The sequence below is a fragment of the Anomaloglossus baeobatrachus genome, unplaced genomic scaffold (genome assembly GCF_048569485.1).
Source record: "Anomaloglossus baeobatrachus isolate aAnoBae1 unplaced genomic scaffold, aAnoBae1.hap1 Scaffold_91, whole genome shotgun sequence".
Classification (NCBI taxonomy): domain Eukaryota; kingdom Metazoa; phylum Chordata; class Amphibia; order Anura; family Aromobatidae; genus Anomaloglossus; species Anomaloglossus baeobatrachus.
Window position 1 is genome coordinate 480,855 of NW_027445305.1, and position 26,207 is coordinate 507,061.

General features: G+C 46.5%; 1 pseudogene; it reads right to left on the reverse strand.

The window, feature by feature from the left end:
• Positions 1-15,486: 15,486 nt before the first annotated feature.
• On the reverse strand, positions 15,487-15,693 carry LOC142289215 (U2 spliceosomal RNA; annotated as a pseudogene).
• Positions 15,694-26,207: the final 10,514 nt, after the last annotated feature.

Sequence of the window (26,207 nt, forward strand, 5' to 3'; positions counted from 1 at the left end):
CTAGTGGGACTATAGCAAAGTCCAATAGCCACAGATAGGATGCCACTAGGTACACTGAGTGTTTGCTAGTATAATGGCTTAGTTATAATGAGTTGGAGTGTGCAGAGGACAGGAGGGTACAGTGGCAGGATTGTGGTGCTCTGGGTAGAGGAATGGAAGCCTGCCTTTCTATTCCCTCCTAATGGTGAAATGCAGGGAGGAAATCCCTGACCTTGGCTACACAGATGCTGTTGCTGTTTGCAGGACCTGTCACCTATGGCTCTCTGACCCTGCCGGTTTGAGCCCTTAAAAGGACTGCTATAAAGTGCTCTCCCTATGCTGTCTAACGCTGTGTATGCAGCGCATACAGCTGTATCGGCTATAGGACTCAGGAGGACGGAGCTGCGACAGTGATGTCTGACACCAAAGACGCAGAAGGCAGATAATGGCGTCCGTGAAGAAAATGTCCGGTTTTATAATGCAGGGACATGTGACATGCAGATCCTATCACACATGCCGTTGCTTCTCTGGCTCAAAGTCAACTTAGCTGTGTGTGTGTCTGTGATTGGCTGACATGCTGGCCCGCCCCACAAGACGCGCGCACTTAGGGAAGGAAGACAAGAAAAAAAAAAAAAAAATGGCGATCGCCATTATAGAAACAGCAGTGATCTGAAGGCGCTGTTCACGCACACTATACACTGAAATGTGATAATAGTTTGATTCACAGAGTGACTTACACTATTACAGCAGAAACCAAGCTATGATTTAGCTGTTTTTTGGCTGCTAGAACCGTTCTCGAACGTTTCTAGAACTATCGAGCTTTTGCAAAAAGCTCGAGTTCTAGTTCGATCTAGAACATGCCCCAAAATCACTCGAGCCTAGAACTGGAGAACCACGAACCACGAACCGCGCTCAACTCTATCCAGGAGCTTTGGTTCCCTGAGTTTCCAATAGCAAATGTCTAGAAAAAACTCTGTCCATTGGCACAACTCAGCAAGAAAACGAGAAGACCGAGAAGATATATTTCATTTATCTTAATGCCACCTTATTAACAGCACTAAACCCTTCTATTATGTCCCTTAGCCTTTTGAGCTTATCCTCTGGTAAGCGGAAGACCATGCCTCTGGTATCGATCTCAGTGCCTAAAAACTGTATTATAGTAGCCAATCAGAATACAAAAGGATGCATAGGAAGCGTGACTTTATTTCAATATTTTAAAACAATCCAATAAAATGAAGAAAAGTCACTCATACAAGATCCACAGAAGTTGTATAATACATACATAAATCAAAACACTATAAGGCCTGTTTCACACGTCAGTGATTCTGGTACGTTTGTGCTTTTTTTTAAACATAACAGAATCACTGAGATACGCAGATCCATTATAATGAATGGGTCTGCTCACACATCAGTGATTTTTCACTGCACGTGTCTCCGTGCGGCGTACCCGCGTGTCCGTAATTGCTGCACGGAGACATGTCCATTTTTTTCTGGCATCACTGATAGGATGTCCATAAGGTGGCAGCAGAGCATAACAGAAAAAGGTGCCTATTGTGCACTGAAAAGACGCAATGTGATGCACCAGATATATAGAGCCCTAATGGATTCACAAATATAAGATATATCATGAATGACTACTGCATAATGAACGCTAGCATGAAAAAAGAAAGGAATCCATAAAAATAAATAATAAATGGTGCACATATGTTAGAGCCCCACCGAAGGACAAAAAAAGTCTGATGGAAATAGAGAGCATATAGGAACAATAAGAATGTGCAACAGAGAGGAAGGTGAGAATGCAGGATCAATCACTGCCTGTCAGATATTAATAATCAGGGAAATAACTCTGGAGCAGACGCACAAATTAGGGTCTTACCTGGTAAGGTAACAAATAATTAATAGTAGTTGCACTCACCTATTAAGGTTGTGCCAGTCACAACCCCTAAATGCACGTTACAAATGGCGACAGCCGCAGCCCCTAGTAGAAGAGCAATAACGTATAGGAGGAAAATCGGGTGCGTGCCGCGCTGTCACCAAAGGAAACTGATGTTAATTATTTCATCTCTTTATTCTTTTTTCCGGTCAATGTGTTTCAGAGATCACTGTCTCCTTCATCAGGGCAAAAAAAGAACAGTATGCAATCAAAGGAGGAAGAACCTCTATATATACACATATGGAGCTACGTCAGAGGACTGACTGCTGTATTTCAAATACTGCCGGGATGGTCAACTGTTACAATACCGGCCATAAAAGTTCTCAAGTGATATATTGAGAAACATTTATAAAATCACTGGGGTATAGTGTTTCAAATTTCATCAGCTTTTTGAGACAAAAATCAGAAAAAGAAGAAGAAGGACAAAATGAAAAAAAGAAAAAAAAGAAGAAAAAACAAACAAAAAGGGAGCATTGAGCTCCAGACCCTGTATTGAGTCTTAGAAGTGTAGTGACAAGTGCATCTGTCCACAACCCTGTAAGGGTGAACGGGATGACGGACAAGAAAAATTATGTTCGTGGCAAAAAATGGTGGTGTTGCTATATAAAATTGCATTAAGAATAAAGAAAGGAAAAATTTCTTTATAAAAGTAGTGAAGAAAAAAGTGGAAAAAAGGGGAGTGTAAGCCATTTTACTAATAAATAGTGATGAGCGAGCATGCTTGTTACTACTCGGTACTCGCACGAGTATCACTGTACTCGGTCTACTCGACGGGGACCGAGTAATCTCGCGATACTCGTGCTGTACTCGTGGTCTTCATCCCTGCATGTTGGCGCTCTTTTGAGAGCCAGCCCTCATGCAGGGATTGGCTGGCAGACCACTGCAATGCCACAGCCCTGTTAGTTGTGGAATTGCAGTGATTGGCCGGCCTGCACAGCGTGACCGAGCCTTTATACCGGCGGGCGCGCTGTGCTCTGCTCACAGCTATCCAGACAGTCAGTGCAGGGAGAGGGTCGCTGCTTCAGGGAAAGGTTTGCGGCCCTTTATAGCTATTTCCGTAGCAGGGCTGCAAACAGTGTGACCAAAAGTCCTTCTCAGGACTATTCTAGTTGTATACAGGCAGGCAGGGTATAGCCAGGTCGGAGTACAGTAGCAGAGTCCTTCTCAGGACTATTGTTGCTGTATACAGGCAGGGTATAGCCAGGTTGGAATACAGGCTAGTGACCAAAAGAGTCCTTGTCAGGACTATTGTAGCAGTATACAGGCAGGCAGGCAGGCAGGCAGGCAGGGTATATAGCCATTCCTAGTGGTGACCGTATACCAGCCTTCATCATATCTGGGGCTGGTGTACACAGTCTAAAACAGTCCTGATAGTGTCAGACTTCTCAGCAATTGTCGCTCCTAAAACCTGTTAGGTTCTTAGTGCGTCCGTGCTTGCATTTAAAAACCGCACGTGTGTGCCTGTCGGTGGCAGCGTACAGGTGCACTTGTGTGCGTTTTTACCAAACTATTATATAACGCACAAGTGTAGTGTATAATACACGTCAGTCAGCAGTGGCTGATAGTGTCAGAGTTCTCGTCATTAATTTTTGCTCCTAAAACCTGTGTTAGGTTCTTAGTGCGTCCGTGCTTGCATTTAAAAACCGCACGTGTGTGCCTGTCGGTGGCAGCGTACAGGTGCACTTGTGTGCGTTTTTACCAAACTATTATATAACGCACAAGTGTAGTGTATAATACACGTCAGTCAGCAGTGGCTGATAGTGTCAGAGTTCTCGTCATTAATTTTTGCTCCTAAAACCTGTGTTAGGTTCTTAGTGCGTCCGTGCTTGCATTTAAAAACCGCACGTGTGTGCCTGTCGGTGGCAGCGTACAGGTGCACTTGTGTGCGTTTTTACCAAACTATTATATAACGCACAAGTGTAGTGTATAATACACGTCAGTCAGCAGTGGCTGATAGTGTCAGAGTTCTCGTCATTAATTTTTGCTCCTAAAACCTGTTAGGTTCTTAGTGCGTCCGTGCTTGCATTTAAAAACCGCACGTGTGTGCCTGTCGGTGGCAGCGTACAGGTGCACAATTTGCACAAACTTTGATATAACGCCCAAGTCTAGTGAATACACGTCAGCACAGCATTGCAAAATGCGCAAGGGCGTTGGCAAGGAACAAGGAAGTGGACGTGATGGTGGTGCAGGCAGAGGCCGAGGTCGTGGGCAAGCTCTAATTTTGCCACAACAAAGGGCCACATCTAGTCGCTCGCACGTCCTGTCCCAAATTCTTGGGGACCGCAGCAGTACACCGCTCTTGAACCAAGACCAGTGTCAACAGGTTGTTAGTTGGATAGCGGATAATGCTTCCAGTCAGATTGGCACCACCACAAACACTCTGTCTTCCACACGGTCAAGTGTCAGTAGCCGTGATACTGCACCGCACATTTCAGAACCTGATCCTCCTTCCTACCACAAGGCTGAGTACACGTCCTCGGACATTAATGATCCCACACTTGGACACTCGGAAGAGCTGTTCACGTTTCCATTCGCACATTCTGGCCTCTCGCCAGCTCATGTTGAAGTGGGTCATGAGGAGATCGTATGTACAGATGGCCAAATATTTGAGCAGCCACGTTCTCACGAAGTTGGCAACGTGTCTCAACAAGGGGTGGACGATGATGAGACACAATTGTCAGGAAGTCAGGAGGAGGAGCAGGGTGCGGAAGAGGAAGACGACGTGGTGGATGATCCAGTAACTGACCCAACCTGGCAGGAGGATATGCAGAGCGAGGACAGCAGTGCACAGGGGGAGGGAGGCGTAGCATCCCAACAGGCAGTAAGAAGCAGGGTGGTGGCTCCAGGCAGAAGTCAGGCAACCGTTCCCCGGAACAACAACACGACACAAGGTGCCTGTACAAATGTTAGGTCTTCCCGAGTCTGGCAGTTTTTTAAGTTGGATCCAGATGATTCTAAAAAGGCCATTTGCAACACCTGGCGTGCCAGCATCAGCAGGGGTACCAAAACTAGCAGCCTGACCACCACCAGCATGATCAGGCACATGTCAGCCAAGCACCCGACTTTGTGGGAAGTACAACAGAGTCGAGGAGCAGTGCTTGCTAATGTCACTGCTACGTCTTCGCTGGTTGTGCATGCGAGCCAATCCCCTGTCCATGCTGCCTGCGAACAAGCCTCCTCCGGTCCTGCACCTGCAGTTGCCTACTCAGAAATAACACCATCATCAAGCACGTACTTGTCCCAGCGCAGCGTTCAGTTATCCATTCAGCAAACCTTTGAACGCAGGCGCAAATACACTGCCAACACCCCACATGCCACAGTTCTAAATGCTAACATTTCGCGACTGCTTGCGCTGGAAATGTTGCCTTTTAGGCTGGTGGAGACAGAAGCATTCCGCGACCTGATGGCGGCAGCTGTCCCACGTTACTCGGTCCCCAGCCGCCACTATTTCTCCCGGTGTGCCGTCCCCGCGTTGCATAACCACGTGTCACAAAACATCACACGTGCCCTGAACAACGCTGTTTCACCCAAAGTCCACCTAACCACAGACACGTGGACAAGTGCTTGTGGGCAAGGCCGCTACATCTCATTGACGGCACACTGGGTTAATATTGTGGAAGCTGGGACCCAGTCTGAGCGAGGGACGGAACACGTCCTTCCCACACCAAGGTTTGCAGGCCCTACCTCAGTCAGTGTTTCACCCACACTCTACAGCTCCGGAATGTCATGCTCTTCAGCCTCCTCCTCCTCCTGCGCATCCTCATCCACTGTACCCTCCACACCAGTCCCAAGCTGGAAGCACTGCAGCACTGCCTCGGCGAAGCGGCAACAGGCTGTGCTGAAGCTAATCTGCATAGGTGACAAACCCCACAATGCAGAAGAGCTGTGGACAGCTCTGAAACAGCAGGCAGATCACTGGCTCACACCTCTGAACCTAAAGCCAGGAAAGGTCGTGTGTGACAATGGCCGGAACCTGGTGGCGGCTTTGAGGCGAGGCCAGCTGACACATGTTCCATGCGTGGCCCATGTGCTCAACCTCGTGGTTCAGCGGTTTCTAAAGTCATACCCAGAGCTGTCTGATCTGCTGGTAAAAGTTCGCCGCCTGTCTTCACATTTTCGAAAGTCACCTACTGCTTCAGCCGGCCTTGCCGGCTTTCAGCGCAGTTTGCATCTTCCGGCTCACAGACTGGTGTGTGATGTCCCCACGCGTTGGAATTCAACTCTGCACATGTTGGTCAGGATATGTGAGCAGAAGAGGGCAGTTGTTGAGTACCTGCATCACCTAAGCCGTCGGGAAATGGGTCAAACTCCACACATAACACCTGAGGAGTGGAGATGGATGTCCGACCTATGTACCATCCTCCAAAACTTTGAGGACTCCACCAAGATGGTGAGTGGTGATGACGCCATTATTAGCGTCACCATACCGCTACTCTGCCTTCTAAAACGGTCTCTGCTCAAAACCAAACATGATGCATTGCAGGCGGAGCGCGATGAGTTGCAGCAAGAAACAGTAGTGGGTGTGGGTGATAACACACAGCCCAGCCTCGTCTCATCACAACGTGCAGTGGAGGACTATGACGAGGAGGAGGATGAAGACATGGAGCAAATCTCCGGCCAAATTGAGGATATGACATGCACACCAGTCATATCCTCGGTTCAGCGTGGCTGGCCAGAGGACAGGGTAGATGAGGAGGAGGAGGAGGAGGAGGAGGAGGAGGACAGCATGTTCAGTCAACGTGTTGGTCAGGCTACTGAAGTCCTGGCTGTTAAGAGTCTGGCGCACATGGCTGACTTTATGGTAAGCTGCCTGTCTCGTGACCCTCGCGTTAAGAACATCTTGGCCGACAATCATTACTGGTTGGTAACACTGTTAGACCCACGCTACAAGGAGAACTTTATGTCTCTTATTCCCGAGGCGGAGAGGTCAACCAAAATGCAGCAGTTCCGGAAGGCCATAGTCACGGAAGTAGGCAAAGCATTCCCCTCACAAAACGCTAGCGGCATAGGTCAGGAATCAGTGGACAACCAAGGCGTACAGCCGAGAGAGGCACAAGTCCAATCCGCCAGAGGTAGGGGAACAGTCTTTAAGATGTGGGACAGTTTTCTCAGCCCCTCACGTACCACAGCCCCTGAGGTGCGGGGTAGTGCCACAAGAAATCCTAAGTTTGCCCAGATGCTCAAGGAGTACCTTGCAGATCGAACAACTGTACTCCGACATTCCTCTGTGCCTTACAATTATTGGGTATCCAAGGTGGACACGTGGCATGAATTGGCTCTCTACGCCTTGGAAGTCCTGGCCTGCCCTGCCGCTAGCGTTTTGTCAGAGCGTGTTTTTAGTGCCGCAGGTGGAATCATTACAGATAAACGCACCCGCCTGTCAACTGAAAATGCTGACAGGCTGACTCTGATCAAGATGAACAAGGGTTGGATTGGGCCAGACTTCACCACACCACCAGCAAATGAGAGCGGAATTTAAAGTTTGTAACGGGAATTTGCCATGTACCTCCAGTCACCCATGGGTACACACTTCTGGACTTTGGATAATCGCTGGACTGCTCCTCCTTCTCCTCATGCGCCACCATGATGACCGTTACAAGAGTTAGGCCTTTGTTTCAGGTATACCCCCAGTGGTAAATTTTTTCGCCCATTCTTTGCAGAATGGACATTACAACGACAGGAGACCCGCTCCTTTGCAATGGGAACAATGTTTTGAGGCCCTCATGCACGTCTCTATGCAGGGACAACGTGGAGCCTCCCAATTTTTGGCTGCCCTGCCAAAGGGCTATACTATAATACACCCACTTCCTGACAATGGACACTTAATGTTTTGAGGCCCTCATGCACGTCTCTATCCAGGGACAACGTGGAGCCTCCCAATTTGTGGCTGCCCTGCCAAAGGGCTATACTACAAAAGACCCACTTCCTGACAATGGACACTTAATGTTTTGAGGCCCTCATGCACGTCTCTATCCAGGGACAACGTGGAGCCTCCCAATTTTTGGCTGCCCTGCCTAAGGGCTATACTATAATACACCCACTTCCTGACAATGGACACTTAATGTTTTGAGGCCCTCATGCACGTCTCTATCCAGGGACAACGTGGAGCCTCCCAATTTTTGGCTGCCCTGCCAAAGGGCTATACTACAAAAGACCCACTTCCTGACAATGGACACTTAATGTTTTGAGGCCCTCATGCACGTCTCTATCCAGGGACAACGTGGAGCCTCCCAATTTTTGGCTGCCCTGCCTAAGGGCTATACTATAATACACCCACTTCCTGACAATGGACACTTAATGTTTTGAGGCCCTCATGCACGTCTCTATCCAGGGACAACGTGGAGCCTCCCAATTTTTGGCTGCCCTGCCAAAGGGCTATACTATAATACACCCACTTCCTGACAATGGACACTTAATGTTTTGAGGCCCTCATGCACGTCTCTATCCAGGGACAACGTGGAGCCTCCCAATTTTTGGCTGCCCTGCCAAAGGGCTATACTACAAAAGACCCACTTCCTTCCAATGGGCACTTCAGGTTTACAGGCCCTCATGCACGTCTCTATCCAGGGACAACGTGGAGCCTCCCAATTTTTGGCTGCCCTGCCAAAGGGCTATACTACAAAAGACCCACTTCCTTCCAATGGGCACTTCAGGTTTACAGGCCCTCATGCACGTCTCTATCCAGGGACAACGTGGAGCCTCCCAATTTTTGGCTGCCCTGCCTAAGGGCTATACTATAATACACCCACTTCCTGACACTGGACACTTAATGTTTTGAGGCCCTCATGCACGTCTCTATCCAGGGACAACGTGGAGCCTCCCAATTTTTGGCTGCCCTGCCTAAGGGCTATACTACAATAGACCCACTTCCTTACAATGGGCACTTCAGGTTTACAGGCCATCATGCACGTCTGTATGCAGGGGCATTGGTGAACCTCACAATTTTGGACTGCCCTGGCAAAGGAAAATACTACAAAGACTCAGTTCCTCAAAATGGGCACATTAGACTCAGAGGCCTTTATGTACGTCTCTTCTCAGGGACATCGGAGTGCCACACAATGTTTTACGTAAAATCTTTCATGTATTGATCTCAAAAAGTAACATACATTAGCTCTATCTCACTATTGGGTATGTGCCCATAACATTTCCGCTATGAAAAATCATTTTGGTGTCATTTTGGAAGGTTTTCTGGTGAGTCCGTAAAAATGGCGTAAAACGCGGACAAAATTATTCACAGCTGTGACTTTTGAGTGATAAATGCTTCAAGGGGTCTTCCCCATGCTGTTGCCATGTCATTTGAGCACTCTTCGGAGACTTTTGTGCCATTTTTAGGGTTTCTACATGCTGCCGGTGGTCATTTCACAAAAATACTCGGGTCTCCCATAGGATAACATTGGGCTCGGTGCTCGGGCCGAGTACACGAGTATCTTGGGAGGCTCGGCCCGAGCTTCGAGCACCCGAGCTTTTTAGTACTCGCTCATCACTACTAATAAACCTAAAAAATAAAAATAAATTGAATAAAAATCATGAATGTTGTGTTATAACAGGAAATTCGGTGTAAGAATGAATATCCGGGATGAGAGTTCAGCGAATGAGTTATAGAAATTGTTACAAAAAGGAGTGTGTACGGTTTATGCGTAAATTTTCAGAATGCGTACATGAAAATTATATGTATGTGAGAATGTCCCCCATGCTTTGTAAAAAGTTATTTATGAAAATGTAAATAAAATATATAAAAATGCCTAATTATTTATAATTTATGAGAAAGATATATATGTATGGAAGAATGTTATAAGGTGTCCAAGAACCATAAAGAAAAAGGGTGCATATATAATGTTAGAGGTCTAGAGTTCCACCAGGCTATATCACCCCTAAAGAAATAGAAAGAAGACCTTACTACCTGTGTACCCCAAAAAAAGCTATATTTCTTAGCCAGGATTATGGTGGAGATATGCACAAGTGAAATAAGAATATAAAGTAATACAATAAGATTATAAAACCAATATGTGTGCATTCATGCACCACCCGGTACGCTACCCTTGCCAAATTGCTCACTCTAGATCCCCACACGATCCATGAAGCCGTTCCCCCGGTCACACCGCCTGCTGCCGGTTCCCACTCATCCCTGGGGGAGTTAGGCGAGTGGTATCGAGAGCTACATGTCGGCACTGATGATACCCCCATACACCACAAGGAAGGGGTATACCGGGTGGTACAGGAGTATGAGCGGGTTTTTAGCAAGCACCCTCTAGATTTTGGGCAGATTAAAGGGGTTCAACACCACATCCCTACCGGTACACACTCCCCTATTAAAGAGAGATACAGGCCTATTCCCCCTGCGCACTACCAATGCGCCAAAGACATGTTGAGGAACATGAAGGAGGCAGGGGTTATTAGGGACAGCTGTAGTCCCTGGGCCGCTCCGTTGGTGCTGGTTAAGAAGAAGGATGGCACCATGCGGATGTGTGTGGATTACCGGAAGATTAACCAGATAACGCATAAGGATGCTTACCCTCTGCCCCGCATCAAAGAGTCCCTGGCCTCGCTGAGAACCGCTAACTACTTCTCCACCCTTGACCTCACCAGCGGGTACTGGCAGGTGGCCGTGGCACCGGAAGACCGAGAGAAGACTGCCTATGGAACCGTTTTGCTGTACTTGGATGATGTGATTGTGTACTCACAGACGTATGAAGCCCACCTGGAGCACCTAGCCGAGGTGTTCGCGTCCCTTGCCAAGTATGGGATGAAGTTGAAGCCCTCAAAGTGTCATCTGCTGAAACCCAGAGTGCAGTACCTAGGACATGTGGTTGGTGCGGAAGGTGTCGCCCCCAACCCCGAGAAGATCACCGCCATCCAAGACTGGCCGAGACCGACCACAGTGAGGGAAGTGAGGCAGTTTCTGGGCCTGGTGGGATATTACCGTCGCTTCATTAAGGGGTACACAAAGATGGCTGCCCCCATGCAAGACCTCCTCGTAGGACAGACCAAGGGTGGTAGATCCCTAGTAGCCCCATTGGTGTGGGAAGAAAAGCATGAGGAATCCTTCCGCCAGCTGAGAACAGCCCTGACCGGAGAGGAAATCCTACCGTACCCTGACTACAGCCGCCCATTCATCCTCTACACCGACGCCAGCAATGTGGGCTTGGGGGCTGTTCTATCCCAGGTCCAAGACAGAAGGGAAAAGGTAATAGCTTATGCTAGCCGAAAACTCCGACCGACTGAGAGGAACCCTGAGAACTACATCTCCTTCAAGCTTGAGCTCTTGGCACTGGTGTGGGCTATCACCGAGCGGTTCCGCCATTACCTGGCAGCAGCCAAGTTCACCGCGTACACAGACAATAACCTGCTGACCCATCTAGATACGGCCAAGCTGGGCGCGTTGGAGCAGCGGTGGGTGACCAGGTTAGCCAACTACGATTTCACCATCAAGTACCGGGCCGGCCGTACCAACGTCAATGCCAATGCACTCTCCCGGATGCCCCACCTGTCGGAAGAGGGGCCAGAGGATGATGACCTCGAAGAGATCGAGTTGCCTGCATTTCACCGGCCATTCACTGAGAAGGTGCACGTCTACCAACAACGGGTGAACCTGGATCCGCTGCCCCGACAGGACTGGCAGGAAGCTCAGGACCAGGCACCTGCTGTCCGCCTGGTCAAGACTCTAGTGGAACAGGGTTCTGCTGGGATAGACCCTGCTGCCCCTGCCGAAGCCCAACGTCTGTGGCAAGAACGGACCCGGCTATACCTACACCAGGTGAAGTTGTATCGCGAGCTGATTAATCCAAAGACTCACGAGAAGATCCGCCAGCTGGTGATTCCCCAGGCTAACGTGCCCACCGTCCTGCAAGCATACCATGATGGTGCAGTGCACTTCGGGTGGAAGAAGCTAGAGATGTTGTTAAGAGAGCGGTTCTATTGGAGTGGAATGCGGGAATCTGTGGAGGCCTGGTGCCGAGAATGTGGCCCTTGCGCATTGAGAAGGAAGGACGAGGCCAGCCAGAAGGCACCCCTACACCCGATCATTACACACCAACCGCTGGAGCTGGTTGCCCTTGACCATGTAAAGCTCACCCCCAGCCGAAGTGGGTACACCTACGCTCTGACCATCGTAGACCACTACTCGAGGTTCCTGGTGGTTGTCCCAGTTAAGGACTTAACCGGCCGCACCGCTGCTAAGGCTTTCCAGGCTTATTTCTGTTGACCGCATTGGTACCCGGAGAGGGTGCTTACCGACCAGGGTCCGGCCTTTGAAGCAGAGGTATTCCAGGAATTCTGCCAGTTGTACGGCTGCAAGAAAATCCGGACCACGCCTTACCACGCCCAAACCAATGGCATTTGTGAAAAGATGAACCACTTGGTCCTGGGCCTCCTCAAGACGTTACCACTGGAAGAGCGGAACCTGTGGCTGGAGAAGCTACCTGACCTGGTCGATATGTACAACAACATCCCTTCCAGCTCTACGAAATGCACTCCAGCATACCTGATGAGAGCTCGTCCCGGCCGGCTACCAGTGGATCTGGAAATGGGCTTGGAAGCTTCAGAAGCACTCCTGTCGACAGCTGAATGGGACACTCGGCGGAGGACACAGTACCGACAGGTCCAGGAGTATGTTGAAAAGAACTTGTGCCGGAGTCGGGGACAACAGGAGCAGTGCTTCAACAAGAAGGCGCCTGCCGGTTCCTTCCAACCTGGGGATGTAGTGCTGAAGCGGAAAAGAAGGGCCCACAAGCTGGATGATCAATGGGAAAAAACCCCGTATGTAGTCCAGCCCACAGGATGGGAGAATGGGAAGGCCTACCAGATCAGCCGTGACCAGGGGGGGACTTTGGCCACGGTTTCCCGAGACCACCTGAAGAAGTGCCCACCAGCATTGAGAGTAGCGGATGAGGCTCCAGTTCCCAGTCCAGTGGAGAAGGAAAAAGAGGTAATCCACACCATGATGGGTGATTTTCCAGCAGACTGGCCTACACAGAACGGTGCGGTGATCCTTCCAGTGATACTGTTCCCACAACCCGTGGATGAAGAAATGATGGAAACGGTTAACCGCGAGCCAGTGCCCAGGGATGTACCTGTACCCAGCTCCCCTACGCCTCCGCCTGCCCCACATGATAGCAGGGAGGAGGAACTGACTGTTCCCTCTGCCCCACTGCCTGTCACCACTGACACCGGACCCCGAAGGTCCACTCGCCCCAACCTAGGTAGACCCCCACTTAGGTACAGGGAAACTACTCTTTAAAAGGGGGGGGGCTTTATGTGTTGAGTGTACCAGTTTGAAAGTTTTAAATGATAAGTAAAGATGATCAACCAAAGAAGTTTACCTGATTGAACCGTGATTAAACCGGCCGTTGCCGGCAACTGTTGTCCCCGTAGGGACTGTGCAACCATTGCGTAAGGAACTGCTTACGGACAAGCCCGAGAACTTGCAGGGCAACCACAAACTTAGCGCAATGTAAATAAAAATGTTTGTTGGCTTGACACCGTTACCGCCTCCGGAGAGGCTGATTTGGGAGGATGGGCCTGGAGGAAAGGGATGGCCTAGGCCCGCCACTACCGTAACCGGTGGCGATCCTCCGGGGGTTCAGGGGTCCCCTTGGACGTGGGCCCCCTGAAAGAGACAGAACCCGCTCGGGCAACTTGGTGCTGGACTGGGGTCAAGGGGTGCTGCCCGCTTCTTAGGAGCAGCATCAGGGCCAGGTTGTTTGGGTGGGAGAAGAGCGGAAGCTGTACCGTTGTAAAATGTTTATGATGCTTTTACATGTTTTACCGTTTTATTCTTTTTCAGTTGTGAAAATAAAACCGGTGATGGACGGGCAGCCCGCGGACGGTCTGCATTTTACTATAGGGGAATGTGGCGCCCTGGACAAGCCAGGTCGTCACAGGTACTACACCAACACACTCTACACTCCGGCTAGGCACACCGAAGCTAAACACAAATCCTAGTTGCCTTCCTCCAGGGGCTGATGTCCACACCAGGGGGTGGGCCAGGCGGTTGATCCCACCCACCGAGGAGTTCACAGTCCTGGAGGCGGGAAAAGGAGTCAGATTAGAGATCAGTTTTGGAGTTAGAGAAGTGAAGAGGAGAGGAGACTGACCGTGTCCGGGTGTGTGGCCCGGGCACTCAACAAGGTTGGCAGACGGTGGTGACCTTCTGCAGGAGAGGCTGATTGGAGTGAACCGTACGGACCGGGGATGGGCGGTGGCCCGCCGGTACCAGATCGGGGAGTGAAGAGAAGCCAGCACCATCCGGCAGGGCCTACGGACCCCGACCAGGCTAGGAGTCGCCGTAAAACCGGTCAAATCCGTTAGCGACAGGAACCTCCAGGGTTTCCCAGCAGTCAAGACCCGATTGAAGGCAACAGCTCACACCGTAGAGGGAAGCACAGTCACCGCCAAGGCTACAGTTCCCAGGGCCAGAGCCTGCGGGCAAAAGGGGCTCCCTCAGCATCCATCCAAGCTGGGGAGCGGGTTACCGGTGGGAAGCCCGCTAGATTTTGGGGGAATAAAAGGGGTCCAACACCACATCCCCACAGGTGCACACCCACCCATCAAAGAGAGCTATAAGCCAATACCACCTTCACATTGCCAGTGTACCAAGGACATGTTGAGCAACATGAAGGCGGCTGGGGTTATCCGTGACAGTTGTAGCCTTTGGGCAGCTCTGTTGATCCTATTAAAAAAGAAGGACGGCACCACTCCCCGTATTGAGGAATCGCTAGCTGCATTGAGAACTGCAAATTATTTTTCTACCCTTGATCTCACTAGTCACTATTGGCAAGTGTCCGTTGCTGAGGCAGACCGGGAGAAGACCGCCTTCGCCACCCCTATGGGTCTCTGCGAGTTCAAAAGCATGCCCTTCGAGCTGTGCAATGCGCCAGGAACCTTCCAGAGGCTGATGGAATGCTGCTTGGGACAAGATTTTAGGGTGTATAAAAAGGGAGATTAGATCCCGTGATCCCAACGTATTGTTACACCTCTATAAATCACTTGTAAGGCTACATCTGGAATATGGGAACCAGTTTTGGGCTCCACATTTTAAAAAGGACATTCAGAAGTTAGAGTCAGTTCAAAGGTGGGCAACTAGACTACTACAAGGAATGGAAGGCCTCCCATATGATGACAAGTTGAAAAAGTTATTAAGTGATTATTGGCTGCAATGGGGCTTTCTGGCTGGTGCCAGCCTCTCTTCTTAGCACACAGGAACCACAATCCCTACACCATGCTTCAATGGATTCTCTCATCCCAGCCCAGTAAAACTACATATTTTACACAGTCATAAGCAGCCAAAAGGGATCTATTCTATTCAATTGCAAATGATCTAGATAAGACTGAGAATAAGATACTGCACGGGACATAGCAGAGTTGGTCAAGTTGAGTGGAGATGAGTTTGCTATTTGGCACAGCTTTTTGCATCAATAAAGCAAGTAAAAGGTGTGAAAGATAAAAAAAAGGGTGAAAGTGTGAAAAGTGAATTGGCCAAATTGAGGTGCATATAAAGTTTTTGCTTTCTTTCAATTCACTAATGGGGCTCATTTGAATCAGGTGAATTGAGCTCTGCTTTTGGAAACTGGGTTAAGAAGGGGTGCACCGGTCCTGGAGGTACTGCAATACCAGGTCAATGCGTGGAGTGGACAGAGCAAGATTTTTTCCATCTCCTTGTTCTAAAAATCCATTTAATATATGGTCCCCAGAGAGGGGACGTATCAGATATTAAACTGATAAGAACAGATTTAATTTTTTTTTTTTTCTGTTTATCAGTAGGACTTCAAAATAACAAAGGTGATCGCCTCCCGTTGCCTGGGAACCGTCCAGGCACGAGAGGGCTATGTGTCACCAGAAGGCGCACACACTTCCTCAAGGCCGGCAGACGTGCAATCCCAGGCACCTTCCAGTACCGACCAAGGTAGCGTCCTCCGAAACTACACTTGATCTTAGCCAAAAGGCCGAGAAGCTATAACCCGAATTGGTTACGGCCTTGAGTGGCACCCTGGCCTATACCGGACACATCTTAGGGAGAGGGAGACAAACCCACGCCTACAGAAGACATTTTGTCACCCAAGCCAACCCTTGAAAAGGCTGTTTTGCAGAGCAAAAACAAGAAGAATGGTGCTTTTTGCAGCCGCCGCCCACTGCAATGAATCTGAATAACTCCTCCTTTTGGACACAAGCACCTCCCCTCCCCCTTGCAGTCTTTCCAATTCATGATACAAAAAGACGGACGGACAGGACAGGACAGGACAGGCTGCCTGACTTTCCGTCACTGCCACCCTTTGCCATCCTTGCCCGTAGAAAGCCCTTTCATCATCCCCAAACCCTAATCTTTTCCCTTCCCTTCCCAGATGCGTCTCACTCCCTTTCATTAGGAAGTGAGCGCAGCCTTTTCTCCGTTCTGCACATGCGCGACGTTAAACACAAATGCGCAGGCGTGCGTTCCATTACCCTCACTGCATTCCACTCCCATACAGGAAGTGGGCGCAGCTATTACTACGGTCGCACATAAAAGAACCCACGGCCACCACTGCACATAGCTGACTCCACCACAGGACACCCACTTCTACACCAACGCAGGTAAGACAGGATCGGCACCTCTATGCTCCCGTTACAATCAGGCTCAGTCACCATGTGATAACGCTCTCAACTCTTTAGTTGCAGGCTCCCCTTGCTTCACCTCCACTGGCTGTGCTGCCATTTCCTCTCCCACCTGGAAGGTATACTTTATTCCACTATTTTCCTGTTTCTCTCTTCCCCCTTTTCCCATAACCTACTTTTATCTGCATTTGTGGGGTATCTATATGCTATTTACATCATAGTTTTATTCATTAATATGGAAGGGAAGAGTGCCCATGAGAGTGTTGAACTGCGGAGAGCAAGAGATTAAGCTGCTCCGATTTGCCACCATTGATAAGCTGTTCTCAGTAGATACACATGCTATCCAAACAGCAGCATCCACCATTGCTTCAGCCCACCCATTCAGTGACAGCTCACCAAGTCAGCCAGAGGAGTGGTGTAAGGAATTACACGTAGGCACTGACTCCACACCTTCACATCACAAGAAGGGGGTCTACAGGCTAGTGCAAGAATACGAGCAAGTCTTCAGCAAACATCCGCTAGACTTTTGAAGAATAAAAGGGGTCAAACACTACATCCCCACAAGTGCACACCCACCCATCAAAGAGAGATATAAGCCAAAACTACCTGCACATTACCAGTGTACCAAGGACATGTTGAGCAACATGAAGGAGGCTGGGGTTATCCGTGACAGTTGTAGCCTCTGGGCAGCTCCGTTGGTCCTGTTAAAGAAGAAGGACAGCACCACTCCCCTGTATTGAGGAATAGCTAGCTGCATTGAGAACTGCAAATTATTTTTCTACCCTTGATCTCACTAGTCGCTATTGGCAAGTGTCCGTTGCTGAGGCAGACCGAGAGAAGACCGCCTTTGCCACCCCGATGGGTCTCTGCGAGTTCAAAAGCATGCCCTTCGAGCTGTGCAATTTGCCAGGAACCTTCCAGAGGCAGATGGAATGCTGCTTGGGACACCGAAACTTTGAAACGGTACTGCTATACCTTTATGATGTTATTGTTTATTCTAAAGCAAACAAGATTTTAGGGTGTATAAAAAGGGAGATTAGATCCGGTGATCCCAACGTATTGTTACCCCTCTATAAATCACTTGTAAGGCCACATCTGGAATATGGGGTAAAGTCCTGAGCAGGTTGATAACCATTGGTTTGAGCATGGTAGGGTGTAGTGCGCATCTTCCTGCATCGGTAAAAGCTGCAGAAGTCCTTGAAGATTTCCGCTTCAAAGGCTGTGCCTTGATCTGTGAGGACTCTCTCTGAGTAGCCATGAGGTCTGCATAAGTGTGCTTGGAAGACCTTCGCTGCAGTATGGGCCATTAGATCTTTGACTTGTACCACAACCATAAATCTCGAGTAGTTGTCTACCATCGTAAGTGCATACGTGAGCTCGCCTCGATATTCTGCAACAAAACTCCCTTTTTCGATTTCAGTTTCAGCAAACACTCCTCTTCCTGTAGAAAATATTTATCATTACCTAAGACAGTCATTCTAATGCATGACAATATTAAGGCAATTTAGTTAAAACTTGTTTTAACTCACCTTTAAGGGGATTGATGTATTTCATGGTCAATCCAGGTTTGTCAGTGATGGCACTGACATAATGTATGGCGTCTTTTTCGGGCGTTATCCTTTGCCTTTTCATTGTGAAAATCCAGTTGCCTATATCAAAGCAAATTCTACTACTTGTAAAGTATGCAGAAAATGAAATGTAGAACATATAACATCAACTGCTTAGGAACGCATCATAGGTTAGTACTTAAAAGGATATTGTCATGTTCTAGTCATAATGCAAGCTGGACATTTTTCATGTTACCCTGTAATCGCCGGCCTGTTCTAATGCTCACAAGCCAAGATATAGGCTCAGCTGCTAAGGCTTCCCTCTGCCTTCTGAATGAAACTTGAATATGTCTGGGTCACTGTGTATATAGCAGGTGCTCAGAAAAAATAAGAGTCAATTCAATAGAAATAGCTCTGGCACACTATAGTGATCAATAACGTAAGAAAAGAACTCTTGGAATGCTGAAAATTCTTTATTTGTGCAAAAGGATAATTCATCCAACGTTTCGACCTTGTTTTTAGGTCTTTATCAAGGATAAAGTTATCTAAGATCATAAAGGGTTACAAAACCATATAAACACGTAATTAGTACATAGTACAACATAACAGTACAATATATTGCTACTTGAGAGTACAATGGGTCAAATGACCATGATGCACATACAAAAAATTTTTCCAAAGCCATAGTGAAAACATTTGTACTGAGGAAAGAAAATTTCCACATGACCTATCTGGAGAAACATTCTGGATCAAACAACCAAAAATAGTCAAGCAGGTAAATACACACCTATATGGATAACAGGATGATATGTGTTCAATTGTATAGCGTCATTGCCATTAAGGTACAAATGGAAAACTTGCAATCCTATATAGTGAAGGAAATGAACACATATCATATCAAAGAACACAGGAACATGGGTGTGAGAAAAACCTCAATGTTTATACTTTGTTCTTTATAATGGTGTGAACATGTATATGTCTCAGTACCTTATGCACTTGAGAATTCTAGTGAGTAGATCATGAAAGCCTATTTCAGAACTGGAATCGGTAAATAATTGTAGGTGGAATCTAAATGAAAAGATGGTACAAGTGTTATCATGACACGTGGGCTATAACACAATGGACCGTGTGACAAAGAAGAAAGGAGAGAAAGAAGAGGAAGAAAATGCAACTACCTGTAACATTACGTGATAGTCACTGGTAAGTATCACTTGACAATTCAAGTGAAAAAGGATTCCTTTATTAAAGGGTTCTCAGTCGCCTCAGGATCATGAAATACTAGGGTAAATGATATGAGAATGGGTAAGAAGCACCACTAAAGGAAATATGAGATGCAGGACATATATCTATAAACCCCTGAACTACATGATAGAAATAAAAAGAAGAAAAAAGAAAAAAAAGAAGAAAGAAGAAGAACACATAGAATGCGGAAAGAGAATGGGTACAACTACCTGAGTTACTGCAGGGAGGCCCCTGGTTGGTATTGTGAGGGTTAGTGGAATTCCTTCACTGAAGGGTTCTCAGTTGCCTCAGGTTCATGAAAAATGCTATAGACAAATAATGCCCGGAGAAAAGGGGTTCATATACAGCGAATAATGGTAATACAAGGTACATGTGTCACATGTAATAGTATATATATATATATTGTACTAAGCTCTACACCAGAAATAGAAAGTAGTCCCTCTGCCTTCTGTCTAGGTGCCCTGAGTTATGTCCTGTAAACTGTCACAGGGACCCAGACACACATGTGTAGTAGGGGAATATCCCTGCTGAGATGCCAGTGCTAGAGCACTCGTTTGCTGTGGAGTTGAACGCTATGTGAGCAGTTCTTACCTTCAATGAGCAGAAGTCTCTTTTTTCAGATTTCAATATCTCTGTGGGTATCTGGCAGAAATATGGAATACTCTTTACTGCTAAGACCCTGTACACCACTCCCACTAAAGGGGGCTTTACACGCTGCGACATCGCTAATGCGGAGTCGTTGGGGTCACGGAATTTGTGACGCACATCCGGCCGCATTAGCGATGTTGCTGCGTGTGACACCGATGAGCGATTTTGCATCGCTGCAAAAACGTGCAAAATCGCTCATCGGTGACATGGGTCTCCATTCTCGATTATCGTTACTGCAGCAGTAACGATGTAGTTCGTCGCTCCTGCGGCAGCACACATCGCTCCGTGTGACACCGCAGAAACGAGGAACCTCTCCTTACCTGCCTCCCAGCCGCTATGAGGAAGGAAGGAGGTGGGCGGGATGTTCCGGCCACTCATCTCCGCCCCTCCGCTGCTATTGGGCGGTCGCTCAGTGACGTCGCTGTGACGCCGCACGGACCGCCCCCTTAGAAAGGAGGCGGTTCGCCGGTCACAGCGACGTCGCCGGGCAGGTAAGTATGTGTGACGGGTCTGGTCGGTGTTGTGCAGCATGGGCAGCGATTTGCCCGTGTCGCGCAACAGATGGGGGCGGGTATCCACACTAGCGATATCGGGACCGATATCGCAGTGTGTAAAGTAGCCTTTAATAAACTGTGTAAAGGATTTTAAGTAAAAATCCACAATAAACCAGCGCTAGATGGGTTTTTATAATTTTATTAATAGACCACAAATAAAAAATTTTTTGCTATCCTTGTTTCAAGACAGAGTATTTGATAATATACAATACACTGATTATTACTAAAACCAAGGACCACATAAAACAAGGACCACATAAAATAAAAAATGAAAGTAATGAGAATAAAATTCTTTTGTATAACCAATTAACTTCGAGGTGATACAATATTCACATTGATTTAGTTTTACCAGTCTAATGTAATGCCCCGGCCGGTGGCATATATTTTGTTTGGTTAATAATTTAGACTTATACAATGAAAGATGTACTATACCACCCCTGGCTAACTTACAAGTTTTAAGTTGTACAATATAAGTTTGCGACGTTATATTCATATATAGGAAGGCAAACAATATTGGCAATTTAGTGGCACCCACCATACGTAATCTTACAGCACCTAATAAGGGAGGATTATTTGGCCTGAAAGGTTTTTTTCCATGCAAAAGCTGTATAGTATGTAAGAATACAAAAAATATTTCACGGAAATCCTTCTTACAGGGGCAGTCAGAAGTCATGATTAGAGAATTTATTACATGTCAATCAAAGGGAGTAGTATATTGCATTCAATGTCCCTGTCAGAAAAAATACATTGGGAGAACTATTAGACCCCTATGGAAAAGGGTGGGTGAGCACATTAGAAGTGTTAAAAATAAATGTACTAAGCACCCCCTATCCAGACATTATGTGTTAAAACATGGAGGGTCCTTTAAAGGATCCCAAGTATGGGGCGTACAAAAAATAACTAAGGATTGGAGAGGTGGCGATTTCATTAAAAAAATGTCACGAGCAGAAAGCCAATGGATTTTTGAATTGAACACCTTGAAACCATATGGACTCAATAATGATATAGAACTGTTTGCTTTTAATTAATTTATATTTTTATAGGTAGAGGAGTAATAGGTACTGATAATAATACGGAGAGAAGGAAAAAAAAAAAAAAAAAAAAAAAAGCGATTGTCATGGAGATATATGTGTATATATGCATAATATATATTAAAATTGGTGCTTCACTTGCCCAAGGTTGATGTAGATATAAGGGGCTTTTCATATTATAGCAAATTTATATTACACCTTTATGATGTCCTTTTGTTAAATTTATTGTTGAAAAAAAGCATATGCATATATACACATTGTCTTCCCAGTATATGATGATACAAGCAAGGCTATATATAGGTCTTTTTAGAAAAACCTTTAGAAAAACCTTTGCACATAATTATATTATATGGCTATTATGAACGGTCTTTCACAAATTGATATATGTAGTGGTCATTGAATGTTGGTTGAATTTAAACATTGTTTAATTTTATGCAAATTATAACCAATTAAATATATGCATAAATAGTGCTCTAGGCAACAGCTGAGTTATCCTTGAGGAAGGGGGCCGTTACACGCCCCCGAAACGCGCGTCGGATCAGGACTCTGTTTTTGCCTACCTCACCTGTGCGGTGATAACCTGCCAAGTAATCTCTCCCTCGTGTGGAATCAACCGGCTTCCACTGGACACGGTACGGATTGCCTGCTGGAGAGGTTGAGAGGTTACCGCTGACATTTCCTTTGTCTGCAACCAGGATACATTGGTACCTCCAGCGGTTCTGCATTGCTCGTTTGGAAGCGGATCGGAGCCTTGTGTGGTGCTAACCTGCCAAGCAACTTCCTCCTGTGTGGAATCAGTCAGCTGACACTGGATACGGTCTGGACTGCCCGCTGGAGAGGCTGAGTAGTTACCGCTGATCTTATTGTTGTCCGCAGCCAACATCTTGGTGCTTTCAGTGGCTTCGTACTGCTTGATTTCGAAAGTACATTTGGGAGAATACGGGACCGGCTGGTTTGTGGCCTTGTGAAGTGTTATAAAGGCTCTGTAAAGAGGGATGTCGGTAACCATACATCTCCCCCAGAGCCAGCACTAGTCGCGGCCACTGGCCTCAAAACGTCCGCTCTGGAAGTCTAACAGGTCAATCCTGTACATAGCGGTTCCAGCCTAATCAACGGAGAAATCCGGGGTGTTTTTTGCGGTCAAGTTGTTGTGAGGTTTATTCCCCCAGGCCCTGGGGGCGAATATAACGTCGCAAACTTATATTGTACAACTTAAAACTTGTAAGTTAGCCAGGGGTGGTATAGTACATCTTTCATTGTATAAGTCTAAATTATTAACCAAACAAAATATATGCCACCGGCCGGGGCATTACATTAGACTGGTAAAACTAAATCAATGTGAATATTGTATCACCTCGAAGTTAATTGGTTATACAAAAGAATTTTATTCTCATTACTTTCATTTTTTATTTTATGTGGTCCTTGTTTTATGTGGTCCTTGGTTTTAGTAATAATCAGTGTATTGTATATTATCAAATACTCTGTCTTGAAACAAGGATAGCAAAAAATTTTTTATTTGTGGTCTATTAATAAAATTATAAAAACCCATCTAGCGCTGGTTTATTGTGGATTTTTACTTAAAATCCTTTACACAGTTTATTAAAGGCTACTTTACACACTGCGATATCGGTCCCGATATCGCTAGTGTGGATACCCGCCCCCATCTGTTGCGCGACACGGGCAAATCGCTGCCCATGCTGCACAACACCGACCAGACCCGTCACACATACTTACCTGCCCGGCGACGTCGCTGTGACCGGCGAACCGCCTCCTTTCTAAGGGGGCGGTCCGTGCGGCGTCACAGCGACGTCACTGAGCAACCGCCCAATAGCAGCGGAGGGGCGGAGATGAGTGGCCGGAACATCCCGCCCACCTCCTTCCTTCCTCATAGCGGCTGGGAGGCAGGTAAGGAGAGGTTCCTCGTTTCTGCGGTGTCACACGGAGCGATGTGTGCTGCCGCAGGAGCGACGAACTACATCGTTACTGCTGCAGTAACGATAATCGAGAATGGAGACCCATGTCACCGATGAGCGATTTTGCACGTTTTTGCAGCGATGCAAAATCGCTCATCGGTGTCACACGCAGCAACATCGCTAATGCGGCCGGATGTGCGTCACAAATTCCGTGACCCCAACGACTCCGCATTAGCGATGTCGCAGCGTGTAAAGCCCCCTTTAGTGGGAGTGGTGTACAGGTTCTTAGCTGTAAAGAGTATTCCATATTTCTGCCAGATACCCACAGAGATATTGAAATCTGAAAAAAGAGACTTCTGCTCATTGAAGGTAAGAACTGCTCACATAGCGTTCAACTCCACAGCAAACGAGTGCTCTAGCACTGGCATCTCAGCAGGGATATTCCCCTACTACACATGTGTGTCTGGGTCCCTGTGACAGTTTACAGGACATAACTCAGGGCACCTAGACAGAAGGCAGAGGGACTACTTTCTATTTCTGGTGTAGAGCTTAGTACAATATATATATATATACTATTACATGTGACACATGTACCTTGTATTACCATTATTCGCTGTATATGAACCCCTTTTCTCCGGGCATTATTTGTCTATAGCATTTTTCACGAACCTGAGGCAACTGAGAACCCTTCAGTGAAGGAATTCCACTAACCCTCACAATACCAACCAGGGGCCTCCCTGCAGTAACTCAGGTAGTTGTACCCATTCTCTTTCCGCATTCTATGTGTTCTTCTTCTTTCTTCTTTTTTTTCTTTTTTCTTCTTTTTATTTCTATCATGTAGTTCAGGGGTTTATAGATATATGTCCTGCATCTCATATTTCCTTTAGTGGTGCTTCTTACCCATTATCATATCATTTACCCTAGTATTTCATGATCCTGAGGCGACTGAGAACCCTTTAATAAAGGAATCCTTTTTCACTTGAATTGTCAAGTGATACTTACCAGTGACTATCACGTAATGTTACAGGTAGTTGCATTTTCTTCCTCTTCTTTCTCTCCTTTCTTCTTTGTCACACGGTCCATTGTGTTATAGCCCACGTGTCATGATAACACTTGTACCATCTTTTCATTTAGATTCCACCTACAATTATTTACCGATTCCAGTTCTGAAATAGGCTTTCATGATCTACTCACTAGAATTCTCAAGTGCATAAGGTACTGAGACATATACATGTTCACACCATTATAAAGAACAAAGTATAAACATTGAGGTTTTTCTCACACCCATGTTCCTGTGTTCTTTGATATGATATGTGTTCATTTCCTTCACTATATAGGATTGCAAGTTTTCCATTTGTACCTTAATGGCAATGACGCTATACAATTGAACACATATCATCCTGTTATCCATATAGGTGTGTATTTACCTGCTTGACTATTTTTGGTTGTTTGATCCAGAATGTTTCTCCAGATAGGTCATGTGGAAATTTTCTTTCCTCAGTACAAATGTTTTCACTATGGCTTTGGAAAAATTTTTTGTATGTGCATCATGGTCATTTGACCCATTGTACTCTCAAGTAGCAATATATTGTACTGTTATGTTGTACTATGTACTAATTACGTGTTTATATGGTTTTGTAACCCTTTATGATCTTAGATGACTTTATCCTTGATAAAGACCTAAAAACAAGGTCGAAACGTTGGATGAATTATCCTTTTGCACAAATAAAGAATTTTCAGCATTCCAAGAGTTCTTTTCTTACGTTATTGATCACTATAGTGTGCCAGAGCTATTTCTATTGAATTGACTCTTATTTTTTCTGAGCACCTGCTATATACACAGTGACCCAGACATATTCAAGTTTCATTCAGAAGGCAGAGGGAAGCCTTAGCAGCTGAGCCTATATCTTGGCTTGTGAGCATTAGAACAGGCCGGCGATTACAGGGTAACATGAAAAATGTCCAGCTTGCATTATGACTAGAACATGACAATATCCTTTTAAGTACTAACCTATGATGCGTTCCTAAGCAGTTGATGTTATATGTTCTACATTTCATTTTCTGCATACTTTACAAGTAGTAGAATTTGCTTTGATATAGGCAACTGGATTTTCACAATGAAAAGGCAAAGGATAACGCCCGAAAAAGACGCCATACATTATGTCAGTGCCATCACTGACAAACCTGGATTGACCATGAAATACATCAATCCCCTTAAAGGTGAGTTAAAACAAGTTTTAACTAAATTGCCTTAATATTGTCATGCATTAGAATGACTGTCTTAGGTAATGATAAATATTTTCTACAGGAAGAGTAGTGTTTGCTGAAACTGAAATCGAAAAAGGGAGTTTTGTTGCAGAATATCGAGGCGAGCTCACGTATGCACTTACGATGGTAGACAACTACTCGAGATTTATGGTTGTGGTACAAGTCAAAGATCTAATGGCCCATACTGCAGCGAAGGTCTTCCAAGCACACTTATGCAGACCTCATGGCTACTCAGAGAGAGTCCTCACAGATCAAGGCACAGCCTTTGAAGCGGAAATCTTCAAGGACTTCTGCAGCTTTTACCGATGCAGGAAGATGCGCACTACACCCTACCATGCTCAAACCAATGGTTATCAACCTGCTCAGGACTTTACCCCATATTCCAGATGTGGCCTTACAAGTGATTTATAGAGGGGTAACAATACGTTGGGATCACCGGATCTAATCTCCCTTTTTATACACCCTAAAATCTTGTTTGCTTTAGAATAAACAATAACATCATAAAG